Here is a 19,886-nt window from a genome sequence, read left to right on the forward strand (position 1 = left end):
GGGGGCCCGCGAAAAGAAAAAAAAAAAAAAAAAAAAAAAAAAACACACACAAGTGAATTGCAGGCTCCAAAACAGGTATAAATGGACTACTGAACCATATATAGGCCAAGCAGCAGAAACTATCATCTGTGCCAAGTGTAAGCAGACAGGAAGGTGCATGGACCCCATCTGGGAAAAAGCAAGCGAGAGAAGAGGGGAGGTGGCCTTCAGAGAGGAAGTGACCTGGGGGGGAAATAAAATTTCTGAGCTGAGAGTAACTAAGATAGGGAACATAGTATATTTGGGCGTGTGCATGTGTCTGCATGCTTATGAATGTGTTACTGGCCAGGTCAAGGGAGGAAAGAGAGAAAATAATCAAAGTAGCATACAGTACAATGAGTGATGGCAGATAAATTCTGAAATAGATCTGGTGCTTCTGAAACATCATTGATAAGAAAGTGAGGAGGAGATTTAAAAGATTTTTATAAAGGAAAATTTTAAGCAGGTATACAACATTTTAGAGAATTGTTCACCCCAAATATTCACCACCCAGCTTCAAAAATCGTCAACTCACGGCCAGTGTCAGCAATCACCCACTATTTCGTCTTTTGTGTCTGCTGCTTTTACTTAGCTTAATGTTTTTGAGATTCATCCATGTTGTGGCATGTATCAGTATTTTATTCCTTTTAATTTATGAATAGGACTCCATCTTATGGATATATCACTTTGTTTCATCCATTCACCAGTTCATGGACCTTCAGATTACGTCCGGTTTGGGACTATTATGAATAATGTTGCTATGCACATTCGTGCACAAGTCTTCATGTGGACATATGTTTTCATTTCTCTTGGGTAGATTTACTAGGTATGCTTATGTTTAACTTTTTAACAATCTGTCAAAAGCGTTTTCCAAAGTGGCTGTACCATTTTATATTCTTACCAGCGGAGTCCCAGTTTCTCTATGTACTTGGTATTGTCTCTTTTTTATTATAAACATCCTAATGGGTGTGAGGTGATATCTCAAAGTGACTTTAATTTTCATGTTCCTAATGGTTAATTATGTTGAGCATCTTTTCATGTGCTTGCTATCCATGTGTATGTCTTTTTTGGTGAAATAACTATTCAAGTATTTTGCCCATTTTTTAATTGAGTTGTTTGTTTTCTTATTGAGTTGTAAGAGTTCTTTATATATTCTGGATACAAGTCTTTCATCAAATATATGGTTTATATAACTATTTGCTCCCAGTCTGTGGCTTGTCTTTATTTTCTTCATGGTATCTTTTAGAGCATGGGTCCCCAACCGGTCCCGCTTCGTGGCCCGTTAGGAGCTGGGCCGCACAGCAGGATGTGAACGGTGGGAGAGTGAGCGAAGCTTCACCTGCCGCTCCCCATTGCTCACGTCACCGCCTGAACCGTTCCCCCCGTAACCCCCACCCCCGCTGAGGAAAAACTTTCTTCTACAAAACCTGTCCCTGGTGCCAAAAACATTGGGGGCTGCTGTTTTAGATCACAAATTTTTTTAATTTAATGAACTTTAATTTATCAATTTTTTTCTTTTATGACTCACCTTTTAGTGCTGTATCTAAGAACACGTTGCCTAAATCCAGGTCACAAAAATTCTCTCCTGTGTTTTCTTCTAGAAGTTTAGTATTTTAAACTTTTGTATTTGGTCTATGATGCTTTGTGTATGGTGGAGGTAGGTGTCTAAATTCACTCATTTTTTGCATGTGGATATACTATTGTCCTAGTGCCATTTGCTGAAAAGAAATCTCATTGACATGTTTTGGCATCTTTGTTAAAAACCAATTGACTTAAATGCCATAAATGTAAGGTTTATTTCTGGACTGTATACTGTTCTACTGACTTATTTGTCTGTTTTTACCCAAATTCTACACAGCCTCAATTAATCGTCAATTAATTAAGTAATTATAGTAACTTTTGAAATTGGATAGCATAAGTCCTTTAACATTGTTTTCCTTTTCCAAAACTGTTGTTTTGTGATAAAGTGATCATTACTACCAGGATACTCCTACTTCAACTTTTAAAATTTGAGATCAAACCACACTGTGATCAAGCTTCAGCATGGGTTAATTTCTCTGGCTTAGAGACATTTATTTCTTCATCCACCAACTCTCTAGTGGGTGCCTTCTCTGGGGCAAGCGGATGTATTCATCATGTATTCATCTGGGGCAAGTATTCATCGTGATTGAGATTCAGTCTCTGACCTGGAGGGGTTCGTGGTCTCAGACCCAAATATGCATGTTCACAATAAAGACAGTACCTCTTGAAGCCTTAAAGATCAAGTGCATGCAAATCATGCATGCAAGATGCCACTGGCACACAGAGCATAGACCAACTCATTCTGCTGGATGGGGCCCTAGAAGGATTTACATAGGAGGTGACAATTAACAGAGGCTTTGACAAATGGGTTGATTTTACCACAATGAGCTGGAGAAGTTCATCCAGGGCTGGGAAGGGCCTGGGTAGAGGCAACGGGGCTTAAAGGCGGATCAGAGAGAGGTCGTGTTGAAGAAGGTGCTGGGGACAGAACACAAGGCTAGAAAAGCTGGGAACAGTCTTTAGGGTCAGGAACTTCAGGCAGTGTTGACGTGACTGAGGGAAGCTAGGGCCTAAGGGGATTACAGAGGAGGCAGCTTGCTTCCCTGCTCTGTGCAAAGACACAGTCTGCCCTACCCTGCTCAGTCCTCTCAAAGAACATTCTTTTCTTGTAGGGAGGGAACAGGGAGAGAGCGAACAGCCCACACAAATCTACTGCTCCTACGAGAAAGATTACTAGAAGACACCCTACCCGTGTGAGTCACCAATATCATCTTCAGACTTCAATGACAAAACATTCTTATTATTACCTGCACACTTGAAACCTGAAAGGTCTGAGGTTAACTTGGGCCATTATCCAGCTTGACCAGAGGATGATCTTTGCACCATCCTGGTCATACATTTTAATACCTCCCCAAGGTTTATGCTCTTCTCTTCCTCCTTTTCAAAGTCTACTGGGTATTATTTAAGACAAGCCTTTGCCCCTATAGTCACAGTAAATGAGATCGCTCTTTTCTGGTAAATTTTCACTGGCTGTAGACTAATACCAAATCGATTATGTGTATTACATGAACTGTTGAGATTATTTCTGCTTGGAATGGAGACAGAGTCTATATTTCAGGAATGGCACTCACAGAACACTACCAGGGTCCTCATCATAGATTCCTGCCAACAGGAATCTGTCTGATAAATAAGCGGCCCGGTACTGGATGTCACTGACCCCATCCCAACCTTCTAGGAGTCAACATAATGTTGAGGTGAGACCTGAGCCAGATACATAAGGAGAGGAACTGGGCAATGCCAGAGACATCTTTCCTCCCATTTTATCATGTTTCTACCTTTTGATCCCTTAAAGACTTTGAGTAGAGGTAAAGTTAAGAATTTTTGTGATTTAAGAGCTTTATCAGTGTCAAGAGTTATGATACATATGGTCAGTTGGCTAAGACACAGCCAATCCAGTCTCTGAGATATCTACTTATTCAGCCACCCTTGCAGCTAAAGACAATCACGTACAGTCAATGAGCTAAAAGAAGGCATGTGACAAAATCTTCTGCAAAACGTTTTCCTTTACTGAGAAACATTTGAGGAAAAGTTCTTTTACTGTTAGTCCTTGTCCTTCCTCCACAGCTTCCTATTATGTAGTTCTGTTGCAGTGTCAGAAGCAGTAGCAGCCATTTGGAGTAAAAATCGATTGGAATCAGGCAGCACCAAACCAGCAGACGTGAGAAGCCTCAGGCTCCAAGGACGGGACAGAGAAGCGGGCGCGGTGCATACAGAGAAGGTTCAGAAGCAAAGCAGGGAAATTATTTGACTGGCTGTAGCTTAAGCAGTTGCCTTATTTGGAAAAGACTAGCTGGCTGTTTGTGATTGGTTGTGTTTAGGTTTTGAGTTCTTTCCCCGGAGGCATTTCCGGCTTAGATTTGGGTTTGCCTACATAGGCTACTAAGACCACCTCAACCTAATGACCTCTTTGTTGAAGTCATTTAACATCAGTCAGGTCTTCCCCACACTCTAACATTCCTATTCTCTGCTCACATCTCCCTCTGCCTCTCTCATGTAAGGATACATGTGATTACATTTAGGGCCCACTCAGATGATCCACGATAATCTCTCCAGCTCAAGATCCTTAACTTATTCACATCAGCAAAGTCCTTTTTGCCATATAAGGTAACTAGTCACAAATTCTGGAGATTAGGACATGGACATCTTTGGGGGTGATTAGTTAGACTACTGTACCTCACAAATCCACTTCTGCCCCTGACCCTCTCACAGCCAATCAGACTGCTTCCCCTAAGCCCTGCCCACATGGTAATTCCAAAGCTGCCACTGGCTGTGAGCTCCAGGAGTGGTCTTGAAGAGGAGTCTTGGAATGTGGCAGCTGAAGAGACCATGTTTAAATCAAAAAGGCTTAGGTGTGAATGATTCAGGTGTTTCATTAAACCCTGTTGGATACTGTGCCCTGTGTAGCTGTACACCAATGACCTGGTAACAACAGAGCTGGTACTGCTGATTCTTGCTCCCATAAGAAAAGAAGAATCAGATGCATTTGTGTGGTATGTGTTAGGGAGGGGTAAAACCAGTTAATAAGTTCTATTTCTACAGGATATAACCCCCTTCACCTTGAGAATTAAGTAGTTTAAGGAACTCCTTTAGGTCCCTGGGGCCCACTAACTGGCACTCTTCTGAGGACCCCCTGTGGTGAAAAAGCAATAAGAAAAAAATAATGAGAAGGAGGTTTGCTTACCCCTAATAAATCAGTCACATGGCTCAGCAGTCATACTGGAACACTGAGACTGTAGTACTTGCTGACTCAGCATCAGAAGGGTTTCATATTTAAGCTGATTTTCCAGCAAAGATCAATTCCTAGTGATCCATCAATCCATCCATGTACCTGTCCCAGTCTCCCATTTCTAGGGGAGATCAGGACCTAGGACAAGCCACATGGAATAATCTTATATGCATTTTTATGCTGATGAAATCAAATTGATATAAAGGCTGAGAGATGCAGAAGGGAGAGGAAAGGTCCTATCTGCTTTTCTTTGGTGATGGAGAAATTTTGAAACAAATGTATATATATAATCCTCATGTGTTTTTCAAAAGGTCACCTAAGAGATAACCATGATCTTTTCTATTTTGAGCTATTTTAAGATTTTTGGAATACTTTAGAGAATTGATTATTAAACACACATGCATCTTTAACCCAGCTGTCAGACATTAACATTTTGTCATATATAATTTGGATTTCCCTTTTTTAAAAAATTTTACGTCATTTTTATTTATTTATTTATTTAATTTTATTTTTTGGCTGTGTTGGGTCTTCGTTTCTGTGTGAGGGCTTTCTCTAGTTGCGGCAAGCGGGGACCACTCTTCATCGTGGTGTGTGGGCCTCTTACTGTCGCGGCCTCTCCTGTTGCGGAGCACAAGCTCCAGACACGCAGGCTCAGTAGTTGTGGTTCACGGGCTTAGTTGCTCCGTGGCATGTGGGATCTTCCCAGACCAGGGCTCGATCCCGTGTCCCCTGCATTGGCAGGCAGATTCTCAACCACTGCGCCACCAGGGAAGCCCTCCCTTCTTTTTAATAAGTAAAATATAACAGAAGATTTTTAGAGCAGTGAAACTACCCTGTTTGATATTATAGTGGTAGATACAGGCCGTTATACATTTGTCCAAACCCATAGAATGTGCAACACCAAGAGTGAACCCAGAGGTAAACTATGTGCTTTGGGTGATTATGAGGTGTCAGCGTAGTTTCATTGATTATAACAAAGGTAGCACTCTGGTGGCGATGTTGATAATGGGGGTGGTAGTGGGGGTGGCTGTGTGTATGTGAGGGTAGAAGGTAAATGGGAACTCTCTATACCTTCCTCTCTGTTTTGCTGTGAACCAAAAACCACTCTAAGAAAATAAAGTCTATTTAAAAATATATATATATCAATACACACACACACACACACACACACACACACACACACATATATATATATATATATATATATATGTATGTATTTGAAGTACTCATGTGCCTCTCTATAATATCATATTCCCCCAGAAATAGCAGCTATTCTGAATTTGAGGTTTATTACTCCATGCATGTATTTACAGATACATAAATGTATATGAAGAACCAATTGAGTTTAGCATGTTTTTAACTTTGTTTCAATGGTATACTGTATGTATTCTTCTGAAACTTGCTTTTATTGTTTAAAATTTGAGATTTACCGTGTTGATACACGAGGCATTCTAATTCCTGATCATTTGATTGTGGTCTTTCTTTTGCCCTCTGAAAGTTTTAAGGTTCCATATCATCCCAAGTAGTTTTGCACCTCCTGACGCAGTGCCTTGGTTGTGGATCTATTTTCATTCACTGTCCTGGGAAGTTGATGGGTCTTTTCAATCTGGAAATTCATATCCTTCAGTTCTGAGAAATTTTCTTGAATTATTTCATTGATGATATCTTCTCTTCATTTTTTCTGTTCTCTGTTCGTATGGTCATCCTGTACTAATTCTCTAATTTTATTATATTTTCTCCCCTTTCCATCTCTGTATTTTTGCTCTGCCACCTGAAAAATATTTCCAGCTATATTTTCTAAACTTCTATTGAGTTTTTATTGATGTCCTCATATTCTTAATTTCTAAGAAAGATATTTGTTCTCTGTTCTCTTTTGATAACATCATGTTCATGTTTCATGGTTGCAAAATCTTCCTTACCTCTTTAAGAATATTGATAGTTTTTTTTTAATTTAAAAATATTTATTTATATATTTATTTTGGCTGTGTCGGGTCTTCGTTGCTGCACGTGGGCTTTCTCTAGTTGAAGCAAGCGGGGGCTACTCTTCACTGCGATGCGCGGGCTTCTCATTGCCTTTTGCTTCTCTTTTTGTGGAGTACAGGCTCCAGGGTGTGGGGGCTTCAATAGTTGTGGCTTGCAGGCTCAGTAGTTGTGGCTCGCAGGCTTTAGAGCACAGGCTTAGTCGCGGCACATGGGCTTAGTTGCTCCGGGCATGTGGGATCTTCCTGGACCAGGGATCAAACCAGTGTCCCCTGCATTGTAGGCAGATTCTTAACCACTTCACCAGCAGGGAAGTCCTGATAGTTTTTTTTAAAAAAACAAGTTTTCTTCTACCTACATAGTTTCTGTTTCCTCCAGGTTGCATTTTTATGTTTATTCATTTTGGTCTGTCTTGTTTGAGGCTTTTGTTGGCAGGCAGTAGTATTTGGTGTTGATTCATATGTAAGAGCTGTGGACTAAAATGTTCTTAGAAAGCTCTGAGAATGTGCTTGGGGTTTATCAACCGTTAATCTCACTGTGGAATGATCTGGCTGGACCGTTACATTGGGAAACCTGATATTATTTGTGCCTTTAGGTGTTTCCTCTTCATCTGAAGAGGTTCTTCACAGCAGGCTCTTCCAGTCTCCTGCCAGGAAGGTGTTGGCTTGGGGGCTGACTTTCTGGTGTCCCAGAGGAGGCGAGCAGGGGGTCCAGCATGCTTGGATTTACTTAACGCCCCACGCTTTTCAGTTCAATACCGTGTTCTTCATCCAGAGACCACCTTCAGAGAAAACCCCTGAGTCTTCTGCCAAAGAGAGGGAATAGTGGGGGAAGAGCTATGGATCTGACTGCTTTTTCGACAGACTTCAGACAAACCCCCTTACTTTAGCAAACCTGTGTTTATTCCTCAATTTCAAAAGTGGCTGCTGTTGCCAATTTGGGGAGCTTTGAGGCATCCATTCTGTGCTATAATCAGAGCGGGCCTCCATTTTCCCCGCTGTCAGCTTCGAATTCAGCTTTCTTGGCTCTGCTAAGCCCCTTCACCAGCCATTTCTCCAGCTTCCAAAATTTGGTAGCTGCTGTCTCCTCGCCCATGCTTCCCATTCTCACGGGTTTATGTCTTTTCGAGAACCTCTTCACTGTCATTTTAGTGAGGTTTCAAGAGGCAACGAAAAGAGGTGTATAAATCCCCCCTCCTTGTATGTGCCAGATGGAAAAGCAGTTTCCTCTCTTCCTCCTCCATCCCTTGAAGCCAGCTGGTTCCCGAGCACAGTGCCTTTAATTACACAAACATTTATAGAGCAGACACCATGCGTCAGCCCTGGACTTGTCTCTAACCCATGCCATCCAAATGGATAGGTTCCCTGAATTGCACCGCAGCTACGCGAGCGTTCTGAAGCGAGGCCCCCAGGCGTCCGCGTCAGCCCAGCCTCCTGCTCGCTCCATGCCCCCCACGGCTTTGCGTGCTCTTCATGGGCAGCAGCCTTTCCAAGTTCCGGGCTGTTCAGGATTAAACTCATTTGCCTTAAACCTTTTTAGCGCTCTGCTCGGACCCAGCGTTCAAACGCAAAAGAAACAGATTTTGAATTCTTGCCCCCCCCAAAATATTTTCCACAAACACCACATGAAGGAAAGGGCAGAAGCAGCGTATGCTAAATGTAAGTCTGTTGTGTCATTTTCATTAGTCACCCTGATTCCTTCTCATTTCTAACCCTATAGGGTTGAACTGGATTGTTCTTTGCCAAGGTAACCCATACGGTAGTAAAGATTCGTTGTGGGCTTCCCTGGTGGCGCAGTGGTTGAGAGTCCGCCTGCCGATGCAGGGGACACGGGTTTGCGCCCCGGTCCGCGAAGATCCCACATGCCACGGAGCGGCTGGGCCCGTGAGCCATGGCCGCTGAGCCTGCGCGTCCGGAGCCTGTGCTCCGCGACGGGAGAGGCCGAACAGTGAGAGGCCCGCATACAGCAAAAAATTTAAAAAAAAAAAGATTCGTTGTGTGTAATTAATATAAAGTCCTGATTACTCATTTGTTTAAATGGCTTATTCAATGTGACCTAAAACATAAATAAACCCGAACCCAGAGATATTGCTTCAGATCGCAGGCCACTCTGTTTTTTAATCTGAGGCATATTTTTATATATTTTTCCATATGCCAGGTACTGTTCTAAGCATTTTACAAATACTGTATTACCTTAGTTAATCCCTATAACAACGGTATGAGAGAGGTACTCTCAGTACCGTCATTTTACATATGAGGAAACAGGCCCAGAAAGGTTAAGTAACTTGCCCCAGTTTACACAATTAGTAAGAGAAAGAGCTGAGATTCAAAGCTTAGTCAAACCGCAGAGCCCATAAAGGTGTAGACTGTGATGTGCATTGTTCTCAGCCAGTGCTATGCTCCTGACTCCAAATGGAATGTGACGACATCTTTAGTCACCTTTAGTCATCACGACTCCAGGAGGGCTGCTACTAGCATGAAGTGGGCAGAGGCCAGGGGTGCTGCTAGACATCCTATAATGCACAGGACAGCTCCACAACACAGAAGTATCCAGGCCAAATGTCAGTAGTGCCGAGGGTGAGAGGCTTGCTGGGGTAAGTTGGTGAGCTAGTCACAGACACTTTCACCCAGTTTTCTAAGTTCTTCCCCCAGCCATATGGTAGAATTTGCATTTCTTTTAAAAAACATTTTATTGAAGTGTAGTTGATTTACAGTGTTGTGTTAATTTCTGCTGTACAGCCAAGTGACTCAGTTATACATATATATATTCTTTTCCATTATGGTTTATCACAGGATACTGGATATAGTTCCCTGTGCTGTACAGTTGGACCTTGTTTCTTACAGAATTTTGCATTTCTTGAAGCTCAGTGGCCACACGATTTGCTTTGGCCAATGTAATGTCTCTGGAAGTGATGTGTATCACTTCAAGGCAAAAACATTCAAAACCAGTGCATAAATACCGTGTTTTCTTTTTTCTACATTGGCCATCTGGGAAATCTTGGAAACACAAAGATGGAGCTTCCCTCAGCCTGTGTCCTTACATGAGGATAAAGCAGAATAGACCCGTTTAGATGACCCATGACAGATAAGCAGTTTGAGTCACCAATACTCTGTAGTTTTAAGCCCCTGAGATTTGGTGTTGTTTACACAGCATAACTCAGGTTACCCTGACTGATTGGTCGCCATCCTAATGTAAGTACAGTTGTCCCTTGGTATCCGCAGGGGATTGGCTCCAGGACCCCTGCAGATACCAAAATCCAAGGATGCTTAAGTCCCTTACGTAAAATGGCGAGTGCAGCCGGCCCTCCTATCTGTGGCTTTGAATCCAAGGAGGTGGGGTCCATGGACACAGAGGGCCAGGGCCAGGTGTACGTATCTGCCTGTCTCACGGAACCTGACTCTGCCCCTTCTACTCAGTTCCCACGTTCGTCCCCTGGTGAGCAGTTTCCTGCATCCATATCACGAGGCTTGGTGACTCTTCCTATGTTAAGAGTTTTGCTTTGTGACTGGGCTGAATATATTTAGATTCCATGATGATGGTCTTGTTTCCCTTTTTACGTCCGTCATTGCAAACCTCTGACATAGTTGTATAATACTAGTTGCCATGACAACCGTGCAACTCAGATATTTCAAGTTAACACACACATTTGCTTTTCTCACTATACCTCAACCGGCTCTGGTGAGGTCAGAATTATTAACATTATAACACCTAGGATTACGTGAGCTTTCAATTCCAAGGGGTGTGGGAAGCCTTTAGTCGTGGTATTCAACTTTATTCAGAAGTCTCAATGCTTAAGAAATCTGTGTTCTGGCTTTACAATTGTAGACCTTACTTCATGAATCAATTTACTCTACATAGTGATGAATTGGAGTTTCACTGAGTATGGATTGATTTGGGATGAGTTGGTGGCAACGTCACAACAGATTAATAGATAACCCACACAATAGTTAATAAACATTGTTTCTACTAATGAAAAATCTGGGTACTCAATGTACAATATACCTAGATTACAGAGCTGGAACTAAGCAGATAAGCATGTGCTTGTGAAATCCGGTAACCACGAAAAGACAGTAGAATCAACAGACATTACTACCATTTCTCCCCAGAAGACAGCTGACAGGATCATCTCTTTAAGGTCCTTAGGAAGCCAGTCTTCTCTCTCCTCCTCTCCACGTCTACATAATTTTGTCATGCTGTTCTCCAATTTGAAATGTCTTTCTGTCTCCTTTGCTCTCACCCAAATCCAATAAATTCCTTCTTAATGTCAAGTTCAAGTTTCCCTTCTTCTCTGAAGTCTTCCAAGCCAATACTACTGTTTCCTTTCCTAGCATTTATAATTGGGGCCTCACATTTCAGTACTGGATTTTAAGTTCTTTAAGGGCAAAGATGTCATACAGATCTTTACTTTCCATTCAGCAAAATACCTTGTATCCATTTACTTAGTCATTCACTCCACAGATTGAGCATCTATATCCTGAGTTGGATCCAGAATTACAAAGGCACTGAGCTGGAGGAGCTTATGGGTAGACTGGGGCTAATACTGTAGATACAGAAATAGGTAAACACCTTATGTTAAATACACAGAAGAGGTGAGGCTGAGTGTTGTGGTCTGTCTGAATCTTACCTGTGCTCTAAGAATGGTTCTGTTGGATCAAAGTAGGAATCACATACAAGGTATGGGACACACAGAGAAGTCTGCCAGAGTGGTAACCAAGGTCCCGCAGCCAGAAAGCAAGACCTGATGGTGTTCAATACCAAGAGGCTAGAAGCTATCATCAGAAGTTATAGAAAGTGAAGAAACATACCAGGAAAGGCAGGTCAGGGTAAGTGAGGAGCTGAGCTGGGAAATTAACTAAACCTGCTTGGTCACTATGGCTGCGTAACAAATTACTCCAAAATTTAGAGGCTTTAAACAACAGCAATTTAAATTTTGTTCATGAATCTACAATTGGACATGGCTCACTGGGGAGAGCTTATCTCTGCTTATCACCTGACGGGGCTCAGAGTCTGGGAATTGGAGTCATCTGAAGGCCACTTAACATGTCTAGTGGTTGATGCTGGGAGGACTCAAACAGCTGAGGGCGGAAACAGCTGGGGCTCCCTGGGCTGCCTCTTTATCTTCGTGTGACCTTTCCATGTGGTCTCTCCATCAGGGTGACCCACTGATGCCCAGCAGATTCCCACACACTTTGTGACTTAGGACGCTTATCTCACAGTTTCTGTGGGGCTGCATGGCTTAACTGGGTCCTCTGCTCAGGGTCTCACAGGGCTGCATTAAGGCGTTGGCTGGGCTGCATTCCCATCTGGAGACTCAACTGGGGGAAAACACGTTTATAAGCTCGTTCGGGTATTCGGCGGAATTCATTTCCTTGAGCTATAAGACTGAAAGGCCTGGCTTCCAACTGGTTGTCAGCTGGAGGCCATCCTGAGCTCCTGCCCAGAATCAGGGGGAAGGTACATAGACCCCACATCTGAATAGAAGGGGTATCTGTTACATTATGAGAAGAGCATGTGGGAATGGGTATCTGTTGGCATGGCCATCTTCAGAATTTAGAATCTGCCACTGTTTGTGCCCTCTGGCCACAACAATTCACAGGCCTTCCATGTGCAAAATACACTTATTTCCTCTCCCCCAGTCTTTGATTTGCTTACCAAGCTATGGCATGAGTGAGTGTTGCCACACGTTAAGAGTCAAGTGGAAGAAAATTATAAACACGGTCTGGGAGAAAACCTTTCAAATGGGGGATTTTACATCTGAGGTGAACTTTGAAATGGGAGTTGGTTGGTGCTATGTAGGAGCTTGTTAGATGAATGATATTCCCTTTAACACTGGGTATGTAGAGTCTGGTACTGCTTTCTGCTTTAGGTGTGTCTGTTTTTATCTCCCTGACAAAACTATAATAGAATAGAGACATTGTCTTTTGTGTCTTCTATATTCTGTCAATCGTGCTGGCCCCAAGGGAGGGACTCAGCTCGTCCCTGCTAAATACATGAATTCCTCAATTCTCCTGAGGCCTCTTTGTGTACATTACTGCCAGTTCTTGGAAAAGTCTAACCTGAAAATGTCTATTTATCAACCTTGAAGAAAGAATTGTGGATTAGGAGACAAGAGACAGGCTGTGTGATATTGGGAAAGTGACTTCATCTCTCTGAGTCTTGGTTTCATCATCTGCAGGATGAAGGGACTGATGCTCTAAGTCCATTCTGGTGCAAATGATCCATATAATAAATGGGAACAGTTACATAATTCTTAAACCTAGTTTTCCCTTCTCATGGGTTCTCCATCTTTACCCATGATGAAGGGAGTGTGTCCCTGACCATAGCCTCTATCCTTAGGGATGGAGCAAGTATAAACTCCTGAAGAACAAAGAACAAGTATAAACTCCTGAAGACAGCCTTTTACATCAAGAAACACAGTGTGGGGAGGGTAAGCTGGGACGAAGTGAGAGAGTGGCATGGACATATATACACTACCAAATGTAAAATAGATAGCTAGTGGGAAGCAGCCACATAGCACAGGGAGATCAGCTCGGTGCTTTGTGACCACCTAGAGGGGTGGGAGAGGGAAGGGTGGGAGGGAGACACAAAAGGGAGGGGATGTGGGGATATATGTATACGTATAGCTGATTCACTTTGTTGTACAGCAGAAACTAACACACCATTGTAAAGCAATTATACTCCAATAAAAATGTTAAAAAAAAAAAAAGAAACAGTGTGATTTTGAGAAGTCCATTTGAGAATGTCCAATGAAATGTCTTCTTTTTAGGAATCTGTCTCCGCAAGGAGTAGCAGGAAAAAGGAAAGAGAAATATCCTAAGGCCTTTGGCTGGGCTAACCTACACGTGGACCACCCTATGGAAGGTTTAGTCTTGAAAAATGTCTTCAAGGGCCTCCCCGCCCCCTGACCAACCCCAGGGGAAGTAACTCCTAATTGGACGAGTTAAACTGGTGAGGCGGCTTCAAGAGCAGGTCCATGTCCTCATTGCATAGAATCACCTTTAAAGGGATTTTTTTTTTGTTTGAGGGTTTTTTGTTTTTTTTTTAGGTTTTATTTTTATGTGGACCCTTTTTAAAGTCTTTATTGAGTTGGTTACAATATTGCTTCTGTTTTATGTTTTTTTTGGTTTCTTGGCTGTGAGGCATGTGGGATCTTAGCTCCCTGACCAGGGATCAAACCCACACTCCCTGCACTGGAAGGAGATGTCTTTTTTTTTTTTTTTTTTAATAAATTTGTATATTTTGTTTTATTTTATTTATTTTTGGCTGCATTGGGTCTTCGTCGCTGCACACGGGCTTTCTCTAGTTGCAGTGAGCGGGGACCACTCCTTGTTGCGGTGCCCGGGCTTCTCACTGCGGCGGCCTCCCTTGTTGCAGAGCACGGGCTCTAGGTGCGCGGGCTTCAGTAGTTGTGGCGCGTGGGCTCTGTAGTTGTGGCTCGCGGGCTCTAGAGCGCAGGCTCAGTAGTTGTGGCTCACGGGCCCAGCTGCTCTGTGGCATGTGTGATCTTCCTGGACCAGGGCTCGAACCCATGTGCCCTGCATTGGCAGGCAGACTCTCAACCACTGCGCCACCAGGGAAGCCCGAAGGTGAAATCTTAACCACTGGACTACCAGGGAGGTCCCTATAAAGGGATGTTTCGATTCCGAGGTATTAAAAAAAAATTTTTTTTTTAATCAAAGCTAACCCTGAGCAGAGCTTTGAGAAGAAGTCCTTTTCCCAGTGCACCTGACCTTTCCATTTCAGTTATTGTTTTCCAAATTACCTCTCCCCAGAGCCATTACAAAATATCATCCCGTATTTCACCACAGTTCTCCTTCCTCTTCCTCTTAAATAAATACAACCTGCAGTAAGGACAGAAATCAAAATCTATTTACATGAATGTGTGAATGACTGATAATTGCTCAAAGCTAGATTCTCAAATTTGACAGTGTCTTGGAACCACCTAGGAAACTTGGTGAAACCCCGAGGCCCCTCATTGAGAATATGTGCATGAAGGGATCCATCAGAAGCCTCCCAGCAAATTTTTTTCTTGTCTCCATATCCCAGGTTTGCCTCTGAGAAGAACAGCTCACAAAGTGTAGGATGAATTGATGCGAATCTTACCTGCTTGAATATCTATGGTTCTATTAATTATTCCTGCCCATAATTCCCAAATGTTCATAGCCTCCCTACAAGATTGGATTTTTCTCTTGAAACCTACCTAGACAAGCCATGTATTTGTTCTAATTTTACAGGTTCTGTTCCCTGTGGAAGTGCTTTTGATCAAATCTAATTCCCAACTCAAATTAAAATTTAACATTGGGGATTAAAATAAAAACTAGAGAGGATCCCAAATTTGCTAATTTTCTTCCCTCTTGGGGTCCTTAGCACCACTGAAGCTTTGTTAATAGCACCCTTTCCTGACTCATCTTGCATCCAGGGCTGGCTGAAAATGCCTTTCACTACCCCTCTGGCCAACAGCTTCTGTGCCATCCACTGTAGACCTGCACAACTGCTCCTGGAGCTGCACACTGGCCACACAGAATTTAGCGTTCCTGATTATTTCCTGTTGTCCTGTGGTAACACAATCACTCATTTATTCATTCATTTTACCAACTATTCAAAGAATGATGGAGGGAAGGATAGAACAAAAGGTACTTTGTTCTTCAGGAGTTTATACTTGCTCCATTCATAAGGATAGCGGGTGTGGTCAAGGACCCACTCCATCACTGGTAAAGATGGAAGACGAACGAGAAGGGAGAACTAGGTTCAAGGATTTTGTACCTGTTTCCACTTATTATATGGATCATTCGCACCAAAATGGACTTAGAGCATCAGTCCCTTCATCCTGCAGACGATGAAACCAAGACTCAGAGGGATAAAGTCACTTTCCCAATATCACACAGCCTGTTTTCTTCAAATCCACAACTTTTTCTGCTATAGCAATAAGCAAGCTGAGAGAAACCAATACTTAGCTTATATTTTCCAGTCTTTGTCATTAAAATCTTCCTGGTTATCCAAATGGAAAAATGGCTTTCTGTTTCTCTGGTAAAAATTTCCATCACATTTTTTGGGTAGGCAATCTAGATTAAAAAACAAAAAATGCTAATTATCACTAACCTTAAAACTCTAGAATTTAAGAGACCTCTCAGATCATCTCTTCCAACCACTCCCTTTACAGATGTGGAACTTGAGGCCCAGAGGGTTGAAGTCCAGGCTCACAAGGTTACAGGCAAAGGCAGAGGGACACTGGAATCCAGGAAACCCAAGTCCAAGTTCATGACCACTTCCATTCTGCTAGCATCTCCGAAAAGTACATCTCAGTGTTGACCTAAATATCTCTTTTAAAGACTTGGTCACATTTTTTTCTAACCTTTGTGTGTTTGCACCAGGACAGTGTTGAGCCTTTAGCTCTCACCCTTTGGACCCTAGTCCTGGTACGTAGTGACATGTCTCAACAGTGGGTAGGAACGGCATAAAAGGGGAAATGGCTTAAAGATGCTTTTAAAATCTCCCCAAGAGGATGGTCTATAAATGAATCCCTTAAGCATTATCTCAAAGCACAAGAGCCTGCAGCAGATTCAATATTTGATATAATATCACAACTAATTCAAAATCCATATAAGATGAGATTTTTTAAAAAGCCACCACCAATGATGACAGTAATAAGCCGGGGAGAGCGACATGGAGCACATAATCATCTACAACCTTATTATTCAGTATGATCATGGACCAACTGCATTGGCACCAGCAGCAGCTTGTTAGAAATGCAAATCTTAGGTCCACCCAGACCTGCTGAATGAAATCTTCAATTTCACAAGATCCCCAGGGGAATTGCCTGCAGGTAAAGTTTGAGAAGCCTTGGTCTACGGTACTATTTCTCCATTAATGAACAGAGCAATGGGCAGCAGTAAAGGTTATAGAGTGGATGGAAGGCCTGGCAGCTCAGAGCTCTGCTGTTCCTTGCATGGCTTCTGAATGTTTAACCAAACTTTTCTGAGGCTCAGCTTCCTCAAGTATCAACTGAAGGTTTGGTTGAAAAGGCTGTTGTAGCGAGCTTCTGGCAGACAGCTTTTTGCAGTCCAAATTGTGTAGGATGGTTTGTGTGATGAGAGTTGAGTGACATGCGTATCCCACGTTTGGTTCGCGCGATGAATGCTATTAATAAAAAAGGTGAATCACAAATTTTACTCCCATTTGCTTCCCGTCTCAGGGAAGAAATGGTCCACATTGCACAGTTCACTGAATTGGGCAGCCGAGGTCTGATTTTCCTTCTGAAAAAATCCCGAGAGCCACCCCAGTGTTTGCGACGTCAGGAATCCTGACTCAGATTTCCAAAGCAAAAGTGTTGCTGGTCAAAGTCGACATGTGATTTTTCAGTTTCCTCATTACATTGCTTCAGTTCCTCCCTGTCTGAAGCTTCTTTAATCTGCAGGCTTTCAGCTCCACCCTTAAAGTTTTAACTTACATTTTTGATCCCAAAGTAAACACTGACTAAGGTGGCCTGCAAAATCAACATATTCTTTGAAAGGCGATTAATCTGGGTGTTGAATGAAATCAGATGTCAGCGACCTAGACATTATGATTACAAATTCTACTACACAATAGGGCTTTGAAGAATTCCTGTCTCCAGGTAGTAACTACTGATACATCACACCAGCTATTCTGGGTGAGGGATAGAATCTATGTTTGGCAAGGACCGAGGAATATTTGACTTTATAAATCAATAACTATTCTCAAAGCCACTATTGACCTCTGATCAGCAAATCCGATAGCAAGGAGACGTTATAGTAACTATGCTGCTGGTAAAAAGCAAACCTGTAGGTTAAACATTTGCTGAAAGCCCTGACCTCTGATAAAAGTGAACCTCATTTGGCCACGTGTGCTTGCAGTTCTCTGGGATATCGGGAGGCTTAACTGCCTGACTCAACACATCCTGGCTACTGGAGCAAGAGGGTGATCCGGGCTGGTAGTGCTGGCAGAGAGAATTCTTTCCTCAGTTCCTCTTTTCTACCATTGGGCCTCAGGTAGTGGGATGTGTGTTAGGAGATTTTCAAATAATGACAGTTACTGTCATTAACCCTTCCCAAGAGCCTCAAAAAAAATTCTTCTCAAACTTGTACCCACCTCCACACAAAGGATGCAAGAATTGTTCTCTCTCCTTATATCACTGCCTAATATAGTGTTTTGTACACAGTAGGTACTTAATAAATATTTTTACAATTTTAATTACATTTTTATTTTTAAAGGCTTTATTTTGTTAAGCAATGTTAGGTTCACAGCAAAATTGAGATGAAGGTACAGAGATTTCCCATACCCTCCCCCCTACATACACACACACAGGCAAAGCCTCCCCCGTTATCAGCATCCTCCATCACAGTGGTACGTTTGTTACAATCCCTGAACCTACATGAACACATCATTTTCATCTAAAGTCCATAGTTTACATTAGGTTCACCCTTGATGTTGTATGCTCTATGGGTTTGAAAAAATGTATAATATAATGACCTGCCCATCAGTAGGTTATCATATGGGGTATCTTCACTGCTCTAAGAATATTCTGTGCTCTGACAATCCATCCCTCCCCTCCCTCCAACACCCCCTGATTTTATTGTCTCCATAGTTTTGTCTTTTCCAGAATACCATATAGTTGGAATCATATAGTATGCAGACTTTTCAGATTGGCTTCTTCCACTGAGTAACATGCTTTTAAATTTCTTCCGTGTCTTTTCATGTCTTGATAGTTCATTTAATTTTAGTGCTGAATAATATTCCATTGTCTGGGTGTAGCACAGTTTATCCATTTACCCACTGAAAGACATCTTCGTTGTTGCCAAGTTTTGGTAAATGTGAATAAAGCTGCTATAAACGTTCATGTGCAAATAAATACTTTAAATAGAATACAAAGAAATAAAGACAAAGACATAGAGAATGGACTTGAGGACACAGGGAGGGGGAAGGGTAAGCTGGGACGAAGTGAAGGAGTGGCATGGACATATACACACTACCAAATGTAAAATAGATAGCTAGTGGGAAGCAGCCGCATAGCACAGGGAGATCAGCTCTGTGCTTTGTGACCACCTAGAGGGGTGGGAGAGGGAAGGTGGGAGGGAGATGCAAGAGGGAAGAGATATGGGGATATATGTATATGTATAGCTGATTCACTTTGTTACGCAGCAGAAAATAACACACCATTGTAAAGCAACTATACTCCAATAAAGATGTTAAAAAATAAAATAAAATAAAAAGAAATAAATTACCCTCTCCTTTGTGCTTCAGCTATATATAATCATCTACTTGAACACTTACCATATTGAATTGCATTATTTATTTATATGTCTATTTCCCTTTCAGTGCTACATCTTTTTAAAGAAGGAGTCTTGGTCTTATTCATCAGTGTTTCTCCATCACTTGGTACAAAATCTAGTGGTCATAGGTTTGGCTCATTCTTTTGTAGATTCTGGGTAAGTGGGGTAGTGGCTGGAAGCAGGATAAACCCTCTTACAAATACCTTAGTGATGAAGTTAACAAGCTCTTCTTTAAAAATATAAATACAAGACCTCAACTAAAAGAGTAAGACTGAGGATTTCCTCATAAAAGGAAAACTAGGAGATTAAGTACTCTCAGCTATATGGTAAAAGAAGAATTGGATTCCCATTAAAGCAATTCTGTGAAAGCCTTTATTAATATTTTCTGTGTTCAGGGAAAGAAAATGAACAGCCAAGAGTATCCTAAATAAGAAAATACCAATGATGAATTCATTACACATCTTTTAATTAGTACTAATGGGTGCTACGTAATTAATTCAATTTACCATCCCTTCTTCAGTAGAAACATCTCCCTTCCCTGCAGTTTCCACGAGATACTGTACATTTGTCCTGATTTGCTGCAAATAAGATGCTTTCATTTCCTGATGCTGGCTCTCTGACATGCAAATGTTTGTTGTCTTTCTGATTTTATGAATAGGGCTCTGATTTTATGAATAGGGCTCCTGGCTCTTTTACTGGAGAGCAGCCCAGATGATTTGGATGTTTGATCTAGCTCAGTAGACATTTCTCAAACCCCTTCCCCAAGATCTAGGACTATGCATATTTAACACCAT

Source organism: Lipotes vexillifer, unplaced genomic scaffold, assembly GCF_000442215.2.
Source record: "Lipotes vexillifer unplaced genomic scaffold, Lipotes_vexillifer_v1.1 scaffold79, whole genome shotgun sequence".
Taxonomy (NCBI): Eukaryota; Metazoa; Chordata; class Mammalia; order Artiodactyla; family Lipotidae; genus Lipotes; species Lipotes vexillifer.